This window comes from Notechis scutatus, chromosome 4 (genome assembly GCF_049901735.1).
Source record: "Notechis scutatus isolate UNSWTSFEM ecotype Mainland chromosome 4, rNotScu1.2, whole genome shotgun sequence".
NCBI lineage: Eukaryota > Metazoa > Chordata > Lepidosauria > Squamata > Elapidae > Notechis > Notechis scutatus.
In genome coordinates, this window is record NC_142012.1 from 73,590,995 (window position 1) to 73,605,764 (window position 14,770).

The window sequence follows — 14,770 nt, forward strand, 5'->3', positions numbered from 1 at the left end:
GTCAGGGCAAGACCTGCGAGGAAGACACCCCGCCCCGAATGTGTCTTTTCTGCACAGGGGGGGGGGAGGAGCTTTGGCACCCCTGGGTTGATTTCCACCAAGAAAGGATCGAAGGGAGAATCTGTAGAAACACAAAGGACCAGTGGTGGGATTCAACCGGAGTGACCACCGGTTCAGCGAGCGTGCTCAGCATTTGAAAAGCGCCCATTTTCAGCTCTAAAATGTACCTTCTGCTGCAGCCCCAGTGAGTATAACAGCTGAGGTGTGGCAACCTGCTGTGCCGCGCAAATCAGCTGGGCTGCAAAACACGGAAATATAGGACAGACTAGCGCAGGGGCGGGTGGGCGGAGCCAACGAATGGTCGTAACAACCAGTTCGCCTGAACTGGTCCGAACCGGCAGAATCCCATCCCTGCAAATGACCAAATACAGTCCTCCATTTTAGCGGATCCTTTGTGCTTCGGAATAATCCGGGTTTTTTTGCTGCAACTGGGACTTCCCTTCTGCCCAGTCCTGAGAGGTGGTCACAAGGAAGCAGCTTTTGAGGTGGAACGTGGCTCCTAGCAGGCACCCATGGAGGCGAAGGGAAGGGCCGTCTCTTCCCCTATAATAAGCCCTGTCAAGATTCAGGTTCTGGGTGTGGAAACCCTTGGGTCGACTCATAAAACATTTCTATGGTCTTTTTAGAGTTGCCAACAGAAAGGGAGAGGGGATTTTAAAAAACAACCCTGTTGACTCTAATATGGGCATATATGCAGCCCTCTCCTCCCAGCCTCCATTTTTGCTCAAGGGGTACCAGGCAGCATCGGAGAATTTCAGGAACTTTTAGCAAACCTAAGAACAAAACCTTAGCAGGGATAAACTGCATACCTGGAGGACTGCATCAAACTCGTTCCTAAATTTGTAAAGCGCTGCTGCTAATATCCAAACCCTTCGATAGCTGAAAGGTTTCCAAACACACAAGAAATTCAGAACCCAATAGAATAACGGGTGGGGGTTGGGGGCCAAACGTGGCCTTTTGTTTCATACAGCTCGTCTGTTTACCAGAAATGCTACTTTGCAGATTTTTACAATTAACATTCCTGCCATGTATGCAACTCTGGGATGAAGCTAATAAATTCTTTCAAGCTCACATGCAGCTTATTTTTTTTCTCTAACCATTTAATGTTGATTGTGGACTGTAACATTCCCCAGGGTCCCCCTCTGACTTCCTTCTCAAAATTTAGATCTTATCTGTCATCGTGCCCCCCCCCCTCCCAGAAACGCCTCTGGGTCAACATCTCAGTAACACATTAATTTTAGGTTGTGAGAAGCATCATGTAGAGTATTTTGGTTTGGCATATGAGAAGCCTGTTATAATGCTACAAGTTTTTTTTTAAAAAAAATACTAGGGATGGGGAGGGGGAAATCAAAGCCAATTGTGGTTTATGGAAAGTATTAGTGTTCTAAACAGTCCTCTGTGATAAATGCAGATGGGGGTGAAAACGCTCCAAACGTACATTTTTAAAAAGATTATTCATGTTTTAAGGCTTCAAATGCAAAGTGGCTTAGCATTTAGTGCCTAATAATAGACGATGGCTATCACATTTCCAACCTTTATTTCAACCATCTTTGAAGTCCAGCCATATAAAGTCTGTTTGTAGAACCACAGGAAAGTTAAAGCAAATATGACGGGTGATTCATCGAAGCAGGAATTTGCAATGAAATACAGGCTGGGAGGGGAGGGCAGGGGAGGGGAGGCCCTCAGTCTGTATCAAAGGAAATGAAATGTTTGCAATATTTTCCAGTTGATAACTTTATTAAAGCATTTTAGAATTATGTAGCTTGAACGCTGCTGACATAAACAATCTTTGACCCGAAGCAGATTATATTAGACTCTGTGGGGAGGCAGAATTAGAGGGGGGGGAGAGGAGAGGGGAAGAGACTTCCTAGATTTAAGGGGAAAAAAATGCCAGAAGGTCATGGCGACCCCTAATTGACTGCACCAGAGCGGAAATTTTTACTGGGGGAAGTAGACGCAATCCTGTGTTTGCTGCTGCCCAGGCTGGGGGGCACTTTAAGCTGGCTTTGTTTGGGCCAGGATCCCTGGTTCAGTGCAAAGCATTCTGGGAAATCCTGCAGGACCTCCTTAGGGACTTGCCATGTCCGGAGAGGGTCACCAAATCTCCCCCACCTCCTGGCACAATGCACCTGGCATGGAGGGGAGATGGGCAGGGTTTGTGGTTCCCAGGTGTCCTGTCCGAAGGAATCCCAGGAGGAGGATGGGCTGAGAGAGCAGCCTTGCTAAGAAAGATCCCCGCTCTCTCTTCCATCCGCAGGTCCTTTGGGAAGGATCCCTCTCTCTCTCTCTCTCTCTCTCTCTCTCTCACCAGATCTTGTACTGCTGAGCTGCAGTTGCAAAAGAAATTAATTTGTTGCTTGTTATTACACATTGGCAAGCTTTCTGCTGCAAGAATGTAAGCAATCTTTCTTTGTTTTCCAGATTTAGTTAATCTGGCAGTTAAAATACTTTGGAAACATTTTAATGACTTATCTGGAAAAGTAGCTTTGGTGTTTTTCAAAAGAAAAGCTTAAGCCCTGTATGCCAGGGGAAGATAAAAGATAGAAGTGTTTGTTCTAAGCGATACTATTCATTTAGAGATCATAATGTAACCCAACCCAAGCAATTATTCTGCAAAGAAAAAGAGAAATCTGCTTATAGTGTTCTTTGATACAGTCTTGTAAAGCACACAACACACACACACACACACACACACACACACACACACACACACACACACACAGGGTATCAATCCATTATGGCAAGGGCTTAGAGAAGCGCAGGCTGTTTTTATTAGAGCTGAATCCTGTTTTGCATAAAAAAGTGGCCTGTTTGAAATCAAGAACACATTTCCATTAATAGGACTTGGACAAAGTAAAATAAAATCTCATTAAGATGATGTAAGTACATACGACAATGAAATCTCTGTAGCTAACTTTGGCTTAGCAATTTACAGCCAAGTCCCCACACGAAGGAAAACAACAGAGTTTTACACCAAGTTGTCTTGTGTCTTGGGCATTTTTAAAAGGCCTGCAATGAAACCCTTTGTCAGGAGTATCTGAGGGGGGAGGAAGAGGAAGAGGAGGTGGAGGAGGAGGAGGAGGAGGAGGGAGAGGGGGGGTGGGCTCCGAGGGGAGGAAAGGATTAAACTTGGAAAAATAACTGGGATCCCAGGTTTTTTCTTATTCTTTTTCTGGCAAGGATAGCAGGAGATAGAGTAGATTAGAACTATATTTTTGCAATCATACAAACATGTTTTGTTCTGGAGCCTGCTCTATAATCATCCTGCCCATTTCAAGGGACTTTCCAATAAGCAAGCAACTGACAACAAGGTTTTGGATTACACGGCAATTTAGGAATGCATTAAAAACCAAGCAGTTAATATAATAAAGTGTAGTGCTAACCTTTGTGAACTTTAGAACAAAACGAAAAGTGCAATTTCAAAAACTTGTTTTATTTAATGCTTACTGGCTTAGCCAAATATTTCAGTTTACTCAGGCTCTGTGTGTGTGTGTGTGTGTGTGTGCGTGTGCGCGCGCGCATATTTAAAAGAGATCTTTGATGTCTTTCTTGTTAGATTAGTCATTAAAAGAAAAGGTATTGATGGCTCTTGATCATACAGTGGATTTTATGACTAATCAGCCTTGGTAGTTGCTATATTTTCTTCCAAAATGAAACTTTAATATTCTTTTGACGTTACATAATCTCCCCTCCTCTTTCAGAACAGTTACACAAGCTACTTATTAAGTATTACAAACAGCATATTCTTAATTTACACCTAATCAAGTGAAGCAAGAGGTTTGCTTTCCATTATCTGGCAACGTTCACAGAAGGAAGCAAGTTGAGCTGGTCTAGAAGTAAACACTCTTCAGTCCAAAGTGTATATAGGATTACAGCACAATTATCAGGGAATAATTGAGACACCACATCAGGGCAGCAACCACATCCTCACTGGAGGGGCAGCAAAGTGATATAGAAAAACTCCAAGTCTTTGCTGCCATCTAGTGGCTGCTTGGAGTTTTACAATTCAAATTTGGTACCCCACCAAGCAAGTTCCTTTCACTGAGGATCAACAGATTAGTCAAGGTGAACTCAATTAGCTTGTGTTTGCGCATTAAGTTTTTAAAAATTTATTTAATTTGGATGCTACCTGACTCTAACTCAGAGGTCTCCAAACTTGGCAACTTTAAGACTTGTGGACTTCAGTAAATTAAATTAAAGGTGTAAATTAAAGTTGCCAAGTTTGGAGACCCCTGATCTAACTGATTCTAGGTGGCTCACAACCATAAACAACAGAAAAACAGAAAATACATATTAACCGTAACAAATACAAAAATAACCACAAAATGATCACCAGATGGCAACCTAACAACAATAGAATCACAAATATCACATATAGAGGAGTCCCTTTTACCCTAAGCCATGGGTCTGGGTAAATAGCCAGGTCTTTTTAGACTGTCATCAGGGCAAGAGTTGCACAGATCTAGGGGTGACCTCATTCTAGAGGGCAGGTGCCACACACTCTTCATTTTAATCGATTCAATTAATTTATATGAATGATCAGGCTGCATTTTAGAGAACACTGGCCTGCTTTTTTTAAAGTTCCGTCTCCTCTATGAATTAATATAACAAGCATAAAATGGTAAAATATGGCCAAACCCTTGTTTTGCTGGTTAGATTGGGTTATTGTTATGTGGCATAGCAACACCAGATGCAGCCCTTTAATGCAAGACTGAATTTCCTTCCTTGGATCTGGGGGGTTTGTCAGCCAAAGCAGAGGTCGCCAAACTTGTCAACGTTAAGACTTGTGGACTTCAACTCCCAGAATTCTCCAGCGAGCATAGAATTCTGGGAGTTAAAGTCCACAAGTCTTAAAGTTGACAAGTTTGGAGGCCTCTGAGCCAAAGGAAGATTGTCCAGGCAGGACATATGGACTGAGTTCTACCATCTTGCAGAAGCTGAAGATTTCCAACTTTCTGCTGCCCCTTCTGAACATTGCCGCCTTCCCTAATCACGGGCCTCTCCAACAAGCAGTAGTGCAAACCCCGGAACTCCTGGTGGACACAGCCATCCCTAAGATGCCTGTAGGGCCTTGAATGACCAAGAAACCAAGCTTTTCCCAGAAGTCCCTGAAGGGGCTGGCAAGACAGGCTGGAAGAAGTGCCTCCTAAGCGCTTTGCCCTGCAAATGCAACCGAAGAAATCTCTTTTCTAGTGACCGGATGATGCGCACAACGATTCACCTTGCGCAAAGTTAGCCTGCTAATCAAGGCTTCCTGAAATGTTCGTAAGAAAATATAAGCCCCGGCCTAAAATGGAGCAGATTGTGGCAGGAAGACCTTGTCCACATGTGCTTTTGGACCTGCCAACAGGCATCCGGGTTAGTTTTCTTAAATTGTCTCAGGAGGGAGGCAGAAAGGCTGAACAAGAGATGCGGAACCAGGAGACGGAGCAGTGGCTGACTTCTCTGGCATTAGCCATTTGGAAAGGGGGAGGGGCTTGTCCAAGACAGCCAGCCAAACCCTCAACTCCCCCTCCCAGGTTATGGCTGAAGGGGTTCCACCTGCCCTGGGATCTGGGGGCCCTCGAGGGAACTGGCCATTGTGCTCCTCCAGGATGGGGCTGTAGACCTCAGCACAGCCAGTTGGGTTATACAGGTGAAACTCGAAAAATTAGAATATCGTGCAAAAGTTCATTTATTGCAGTCATGCAACTTAAAAGGTGAAACTAATATATGAGGTAGACTCATCACATGCAAAGCAAGTCAGTTCAAGCTGTGATGGGTCATAATTGAGATGATTATGGCTTACAGCTCATGAAAATCCCAAATCCACAATCTCAGAAAATTAGAATATTGTGAAAAGGTTCAATATTCTAGGCTCAAAGTGTCCCACTCTAATCAGCTAATGAAGCCATAACACCTGCAAAGGGTTCCTGAGCCTTTAAATGGTCTCTCAGCCTCGTTCAGTAGGAATCACAATCATGGGAAAGACTGCTGACCCAACAGTTGTGCAGAAAACCATCACTGACACCCTCCATAAGGAGGGAAAGCCTCAAAAGGTAATTGTAAAAGAAGTTGGATGTTCCCAAAGTGCTGTATCACAGCACATTAATAGAAAGTTACGTGGAAGGGAAAAGTGTGGAAGAAAAAGGTGCACAAGCAGCAGGGATGACCGCAGCCTGGAGAGGATGGTCAGGAAAAGGCCATTCAAAAGTGTTGGAGACTTTCACAAGGAGTGGACGGATCCTGGACCTGGGCTTCAAATGTCACATTCCTCTTGACAAGCTGCTCCTGAACAACAAACGTCAGAAGCATCTTACTTGGGCTAAAGAAAAACAGACCTGGTCTGTTGCTCAGTGGTCCAAAGTCCTCTTTTCTGATGAGAGCAACTTTTGCATCTCATTTGGAAACCAAGGACCCAGAGTCTGGAGGAAGAATGGAGAGGCACACACTGCAAGATGCTTGAAGCCCAGTGTGAAGTTTCCAGTCTGTGTTGATTTGGGGAGCCATGTCATCTGCTGGTGTTGGTCCACTGTGCTTCATTAAGTCCAGGGTCAACACAGCCATCTACCAGTAGATTTTGGAGCACTTCATGCTTCCTTCCGCAGACGAGCTTTATGGGGATGATGACTTCATTTTCCAGCAAGACTTGGCACCTGCCCACACTGCCAAAAGTACCAAAACCTGGTTCAATGACCGTGGGATTACTGTGCTTGATTGGCCAGCAAACTCGCCTGACCTGAACCACATAGAGATATGGGTCATTGCCAAGAGAAAGATGAGAGACATGAGACCAAACCATGCAGAAGAGCTGAAGGCCGCTATTGAAGCATCCTGGTCTTCCATAACACCTCAGCAGTGCCACAGGCTGATAGCTTCCATGCCACGCCGCACTGAGGCAGTCATTGCTGCAAAAGGGGCCCAAACCAAGTACTGAGTACATATGCATGCTTATACTTTTCAGAGGTCCGATATTGTTCTATGTACAATCCTTGTTTTATTGATTGCATGTAATATTCTAATTTTCTGAGATTGTGGATTTGGGGTTTTTATGAGCTGTAAGCCATAATCATCACAATTATGACAAATCACGGCTTGAACTATCTTGCTTTGCATGTTATGAGTCTATCTCATATATTAGGTTCACCTTTTAAGTTTCATTACTGAAATAAATGAACCTTTGCACGATATTCTAATTTTTCGAGTTTCACCTGTAAACAGGGAGGGCAGAGCATGAGCCCTTGGTGGCCCCAAAGGGAAAACTGATTTCATCTGTGACCCCTGCTATTTGGAGGCATTGAAGTTCTACTAGTTCACCATTAACCTTCTGCAGGGAAAGTTGACCCTTTTCTCTATGAATCCACTAATTGGCTCCTTTGCCTTTTCCAGATGATTTTTGCCATTTTAAGATGGGTGGGAAAAAAAGAGAGAGAGATTTCAATCATTCCCTATTTGGTTCCCCATGCATCATAAATTAGGAGCAAAGACCCGATGAAATCGGTAAAAGACACGAAAGCTTGAAAGCCTCTTTTTTTCTCTGAACCAGCAGAGCAAGAACTGGAAAGAGTGGGGCACCCAAGTGTTCTCCCTGCAAGCAGAGGGTTGGCAAAACACATCTGGGGACAAACCCCACCCAGCCCCACCCGCCACCGAGGACCTGCCCCACCACCCCAGTCGCCCCCAACATCATCTCAGGCCCTTTTCTTGCCAATCCGTCTTCAGTCTTAGGGCTGAAAAATAAAGGATGCAGACGTAGATTAGGGAATAACAGCCGGCAACAATTCCCAGCAATATCTTCACCAAGATCTAAACATCTGGTACATGATGTTATTACTTGCTTTTTTTTTTTTGTTGGTTAAAGTAACAATAAAAATAACTCTACAGTAAAAAAAAGGATCTACCCATCCCCACTTAGCTAAATAAATCTGCCTCCTTTTTAGAAAAGATTTATTCCAATCCAGCATTTTTGTGGATATTTAATTAAACATCTGAAACAACTTATGTCGGACTATTTAGAGACAAAGTTGTTTTTTATCCTGTTTACACATGTAACGTTGCTGGGGTCTTGCATTTTTTCTTACTATTTGGGGGGGCGGGGGGGGGACCCTCGTAGCTTTTCCTGTAAGCATTTTGTTTCTGTTTCTTTTCTTAAAGAAAATGAGCCACAGAGACTTCAGATCAGTTCAGGTACCCTCCAATCACCGTGGAAAGATTTGATTCGGGTGATTCTGAGAGGTGATGGGGTTGGCAAACCCCTTTCCCTCAACCTGAGGTATCTTGGGCCCAATGCCAACTGACCCAAAGAGGATCTTCGGGGCGGGTCATGGGGTGTCAAAGCCTGAAAAAAAAAAAAAAAAACCTCTGCCCTGGCCATTCCTCACTGAGCAGGTAAGAGAACAGCCTCCTGTCATTGACTAGGGTGCCCCCCAAAGAAAACGTCTCCACTACAAGAGCTAAACTGGGATTCTGAAGTAAAAACAATCCAGCTTCTGAGGTATTTGCTTCTTTCAATAAATCTGGTGAAAAGAATTGGAGCTCCCATTCTTCCTCTGTCCCCTTCACCTTGGCCAAGGGCCGCCATTTTGGCCAGGCTTCCATTTTGTTTTCTGATGAACCACAAATTTGGACAGGGCTCGCTGAACTCTACACTCCAGGAAACAGGCTGCCGAGTTAAGGCTCCTCAGCTGCATCAGCACTGTAGTTTTGTATTATGTCTGTCAACCAGCCCAGGTCAATTCAGATCTTGGTAGACCCCGTAGACCAGGGTCGCTCCCCTACCCAGGTTATTGCGCTGGTCAAAGGAAGGGAAGGACAAGAAGATCTTGTGAACCTGTGTCTGCTTGAAACACTCAGTGTTTCAGAATCACTGATCATCTACTTACTGTAAGACAGGAAACAAATGCTTTACATTAAAAAAAACACACCATAAAAATAATTAAAAAAAAAAAAACCACTCTTGCCCTCATCTTTAAAACTAAGCTGCCTTTTCTCACCTCAGTCCCTTTTGTGAAAGTCCTCAATGCCCAGAGCTTGGAGAAGGGTGGAGGATGGATATTTTCAGCAAGAAAGGGGGAAAAACAAACAAACCACCAGCCTTTCACCAAATCCATCTGAGCTGTTCCTTCTCTCAATTCAACCGGCAACGTTCAAAAGAGGAGTCTGAGGTTTGTTAAAAGATTGGTATAAAGCTCTCTTCGACTTCTCACCTGTGGAATGGTTTCTTTACAAGATCCCAGCATTCAAACGAAAGAAAGGCCATTGTGTGGTCTGTAACAATAGCAAGAGGGGAGCCAATGAGAGGCTGGCTCTACAAAAAACATGAAGGCATCACAGAACTGCCAGAACTAAACTACACTTTAAACACGACAAAGCCTTCTTGGCATCACATCTGAAAACAAGCTCAAAGTATGCTTGTCGATAGGAATAAAGCGCGAAGAATATCCGTACCATCAAAGTACGAGTGGAATCTGCTCTTCTTCAGACCTGACCTAACAAGCTCAACCCAAAGGAAGGGCCTGCTGTTTTCTCTGGAAGCAGACGGGCGGCCAGCTGCACCCAGGAACCCCCTGAAGCGAAGGGGGAAAGAGGGCTGTGGCTCCCTTTCCGACTCTGGAGCCTGAAGGACACCCGAAGAGATACGGTCAGGCCTGGGCGGAGACCGCCTGAGTCTCTGTGGGTGCAGCTCTATCGCTGGGAAGCTGCAGGACCCTGTAAGCTGGACCTTTGTCTCCTGGCGAATGCATTGGGGGGCCTGGGACGGGGGGACGGGATGGGACAAGTAAAGCTTAGGCAAGACCCAGGACAATATACTTAACTCTTCACTCCAAATGTTTCCTTCTGACCTTAATTCTTGTCTCTCTGACAAGAACTAAGATGTAGGGATAATGAGCGCTGGTGGTGCAGTGGTCAGAGTGCAGTACTGCGGGCTACTTCTGCTGACTGCTGGCTGACTGCAATTTGGCAGTTCGAATCCCACCAGGCTCAAGGTCGACTCAGCCTTCCGTCCTTCCATGGTTAGTAAAATGAGGAGCCAGATTGTTGGGGGCCAGAGGCTGACTCTGTAAACCGCTTAGAGAGGGCTGGAAAGCACTGTGAGGCGGTATATAAGTCTAAGTGCTATTGCTATAAAACAGTGGGAAACTGCAGGTAGAAAAATACAATGCATGGAGTTAAAAATGCAACACAGAAAGTAGGTGGGTGGTGGGTTTGTGCAGTAAAAGTCTAACCAGAAGCATCTGAGATAAGTAACGGGTCGTGGTAAATCATCTACACTCTCTGTGTGAGAGATCTTCCACGACAATCTTGAAAGTATTGCAGAAACACTGGGATCCTATTGATAGATGTATTTAGCTTCCCACCTGCCTTTCACTCTTTAATGGCAGGGGCTTCAGTTGCTGGGGAAGTTCTCTTGCATTTCGTCCTGGTGAGAAAACTTTGGCTAAAACACATCGGGAGTAACCATCATGCCTGGCATTGAAAGACACTGTTCCTAATGCCTTCTTAAAAGAACAAGTTGAACGGAAGCACACACAGACAATCTCTCTCTTTGTCTCTTTCTCTTAAGCATCAGTTTAAAGCTTTTGTAAATTGGTTACACTCCCAAATAAATCAATCCAGGCTCAAAGGCCAATTATTAATACAGTATTTCGAATAACCCGTCTCATATTCAGGGGGAAAAAAACCCTGACTGAATGTGTTCTAAGAAGCCGGATGCTGGTAAATAAGTGGTAGAGTGACACAGTTTCCAGTTGGATTCCCCAAGGGGGGAAGATATCATCAATGGAGTAATCCAGGAGATATTTACACCAATGGAAACCTTTTCTGGATTCTTCAAAAGCACTGAGCAATCAAACTCAGTGTCTACACTTCGTCGGCACTCAAGAAGCCGTTGGGCTCCAAAACCTGTTTTGGTTCAGCGAAGAGCCCTGGAGTGACTCCCTGCTCCCCATTGCAGCAGACATACACAAGGAGGAGGAGAGAGATAGGTTTTGTGTGTGTGTGTGTGTGTGTGTGTGTGTGTGTGTGTGTGTGTGTGTGTGTGTGTGTAGATATCCCTGGCCTTCTTTAGTCCCTCCTTCCTGTTTCAGGCCACTCCATGAAGTCATTCTCTCCACCTGCCCCTGGATCTGCCAAAGCCAGAGGCTCTTGGAGCTTCTTGCAAGGAAAAACAAGCGCCTTCTCTTAGAAACGGTGAGTCCAGAAATTCATGTCAGGAGATGAGCTGTCCCTCTTCCCACCGTTGGCATATAGGAGGAACCTCCTGGCTCTAAACAGGCTATGAACTTATCCAACATTTCTGTACCTGATGTAGATATGATGCAGGTTTAATCTGTTCAGCACAAACTGAAAACCAGGAAGAGCCCATTAACATCTGGGCTGACTCACCTCGGCTATCCAATATCAAAACCAACTTTTAGAGGCTGAGATGAGAGGCAAAGGACTCCTTCTCTCTTGATGGAGACCAGGATTGGCCAAACAAACAAACCCTGATCCTCAGTGGAGTATGGGAGAAAAAATGTCTCCATGATTTTACAGAGCTTGACCATACCCCTGCCCGGTCTCCATTCATCCAAGGTACAGATTCCCGCATTGTCAATGTTTCTTGGTATGAAAGAAGTTTTAACTTGATGATAATTTTGATAGTCTTTTTCCACATTTCCCCCTAAATTGTTATTATGTTCCCTTTTCATGCGTGATGACCAGAACTGTACACAATATTTCACAGAAGGATGTGGCATTACAGAACTGGAAGCTTTATTTTCAATATCTTTCCAAATGTTCTCTAGAATTTGTCACAGCTGGGAAAGGAAACAGCCTGATAGCACTACTATTGGCTTCCTAGCAGGACCCAACAATATTTGGTTAATTACGGACTACCCGGCTCCCATCAGGCTGTATGTGAAGATAGGCTTTTCTGTCCCAAAAAGCCACCCATTTTACATCTATTGAAGCACATTTGCCATTTGGCTGAGCATTGACTCATCTTAAGAGATGCTTCCTCATGGCTGGTCACTGAATAGTTTGTGTCATCTCCAAATTTGGTCAGTTCATTTCTTACCCCAAGTTGAGATCACTATGAACAAGTTTAAAGGCAGTAATCCCTCCAAGCAGAAAATTGCACATTTATTCCCACTGATTTCTCTTTTTTAACCAATTAGCAACCATTAAAATGACAGACCCCTTTCCTCACAACTGTAAGTTTTGGTGAGGAAAACTTTAAGCAAAGATTGTTTAAAAGAAAAATTAGATATTCAAGAGTCAGGTGGGCACCCCCAACACGCGTCCATTGGTACTCACAGACAAACAAACAAATAAACACACAACCCCAAACCCTCCAGACAGGCAGGGTTATCTTTTGAGGAAGCCATGCTAATTTTCTGGCTCCCTTGATCATCATTTCTATCAATCTGCCTGGAACAGGCATTCAGCTGACCAGCTCATCATTTTCTGGCTCTCCCCTGGGTTTCTTTTTAAAAATGTTCAGTTGAATTGTCAAAATGGCAGCAGTGCAAGGAGGTATTGCAAACAGCCCTGCTTGGACTGGATTACATGCAGCAGGGCTCTCCAACCTTAGCAACTTTAAGACTTGTGGACTTCAACTCCCAGAATTCTGGAAGTTGAAGTCCACAAGTCTTAAAGTTGCTAAGGTTGGAGAGCCCTGACATGAAGAAATGTTCTGCCTGGTATTTGTTCCAAATTTGTGAGAGACCCTCCCTTCTGCAGACAACTGCCAAATTCCCCACCACCCTTGTGCAAATTAGTTTATTATGGTGAGGGGGGGGTGGAGGGTCAAGGAGGCTTGGGAAAAATGGTTAATATGATCCACATCATGTGTCTGGCAGCAGAAGGGATTGAAAACATTTCCCTGGAACACAATCAAGGGACCAAATTCTTCTCTCTTAAGTAGCCTGATAAAGCTTGACTTAAATATTATGCTCCAGGGAAGATCACGAATCTAACCATAACACAGAGTGGAACATTTGGAGCTGATATCCAACAAGCAGAACAAAAGAGAGGATTATAAGGCAGGACTGAAACATTTGGATATAACTACAAACACAGATAAGCTTTTAGAAGTATAAAAGATGCTTGTCTTGTAGTTACTGTATATCACCCCAACGTCAAGTGTTATTTGCCTTACTAACCTAGGTAAAGATCTCAATCAATGAGGATCATAATTGCTAAACAGAGCCTTCACCTATAAATTCAACACACCTCTCAATAATCTCTGTGTGAGAACTCAGCCTATCACTTGCTAGTGGAGACAGTTGGCCAGGATGTCCTTTGGTCTGCCCCAGCCAATCAATTATTATGTTCCCAGGGTTGCAACATAAACAGAAACAGTGTCCTGCCCCTGTCAGAATCTGATTCCGAGGGGGAGGCTGAGCAGCTGACAGGGAGTGGGAGTGTGGCTCCATTGGCTGTGGAAGAAACTGGGGAAGGGCAAAGGCCGGCTGGGCAGAGCAGGGGAGAGGTAGAGCAAGGTGGAGGGAATTCAGAGGAAGATCCAGGCCCACTCCCTCTTCATCCTAGGGCATGCAATGGAGAAGGGAGCAACGTGGATTGCATTGCTTACGGGGGAGGAAAGGGCCCTGATTCCCTTCATTAGCTACAGCTGGGAACACAGTGTTTAAAAAAGGAAGCTGCACACAGCAAAGTTGTTGGGAGCAAATTGTGAATTATCTGGTATCATCGAGGCTTATCTGGGTTCCTGGCGTCTTCCCAACTTTATGTGTTTTGTTGGCCTTTGAAGTCTGCAATTCCTTCTCCTGCCCTGTCCAGTGAACTGCTGCAGCGTGGTTTGTGTGGATTTTTATTTACAGTTTATATGTACTTTGTTTTTGGACTGAATTTCTTCCACTTAAAGACTGTTTTTGGGAGAGTTTTTTTCTCCAGCCGAAGGTAACTGGACACTGGGGGCAAAGTTGGAGGCATTAAAGGGACTTTTCTTACTCATTGCCTTTGTGCCATGCCCTGGGTCATCACAAACATTATAAATTGCTCAGGCAGCATAAAAAGTTAAAATACATAAGAAATAAATATGCATGGACACAGACTTTTTAAAAATGTGCCCACAACTGAAACGTTTGCAAGAGTTTCAAGGGGGGGGATGGACCTAACCTTCCGGGCATCAGGTTCTTGGGGAAATAATCCCCAAATGGAATGGGGATGTCACCATGGAAGTCTCGCCAGATACCCTCAGAATGAAGAAGACCAGCATATGGGACTCAATGAGAGCTGAAGGCCAGCTGGGAGTAGAACTTGGGCCCCGGCACTTTGAGCTATATGGCCCAACTTCTATCACCCCCATGAAGCTTGATTGTATTACAAGAGAAACATAAACGACTCTGCAATGTTGCCAATCTCTTTCTTCCCGAACCCACAATAATATCTTAATTTCTCTAAAAGAAGCCGAGGTAAGCAAGAGAGAAGAAAGTAAGGGAGCCCTAGTGAAAGAGGCCAGATTCATGACTTCCAACTTTGTAGTATTTCAGGACCCAAGTGAACAACACTTCTTTATTGTACTCAAGTCAAATGACAAAATGAGGCGGGGGGAGGAAAATGCAGGTCTGCTACTTGCTTTGAAAAGTTTCTTCTCCTCTGTTGACTTGCAGGGCGATGAGCCGATGGGCTTCAAAAGGCCTTGCAAAATTTCCCTTCATCGCAGATGCTTTTCCTACGAAAGAACTATAAAAGAAACGGTGAGAAAAACCTCCAGAAGGTTGCCAAC

The 14,770-nt window shown here is 44.5% G+C and overlaps 1 protein-coding gene across 3 annotated transcripts in view; it reads right to left on the bottom strand.

Moving 5' to 3' along the window:
* Positions 1-14,537: 14,537 nt before the first annotated feature.
* CABCOCO1 (ciliary associated calcium binding coiled-coil 1) overlaps positions 14,538-14,770 on the bottom strand; it is a 36,294-nt gene continuing 36,061 nt past the window's right edge. For 2 of the 3 annotated variants that reach the window (XM_026674176.2, XM_087963766.1), the window contains exon 9: positions 14,538-14,727. The gene's annotated coding sequence lies outside the window, so the exon portion shown is untranslated. The remainder of the gene's footprint in view (positions 14,728-14,770) is intronic. The other variant, XM_087963765.1, reaches the window with a different exon arrangement.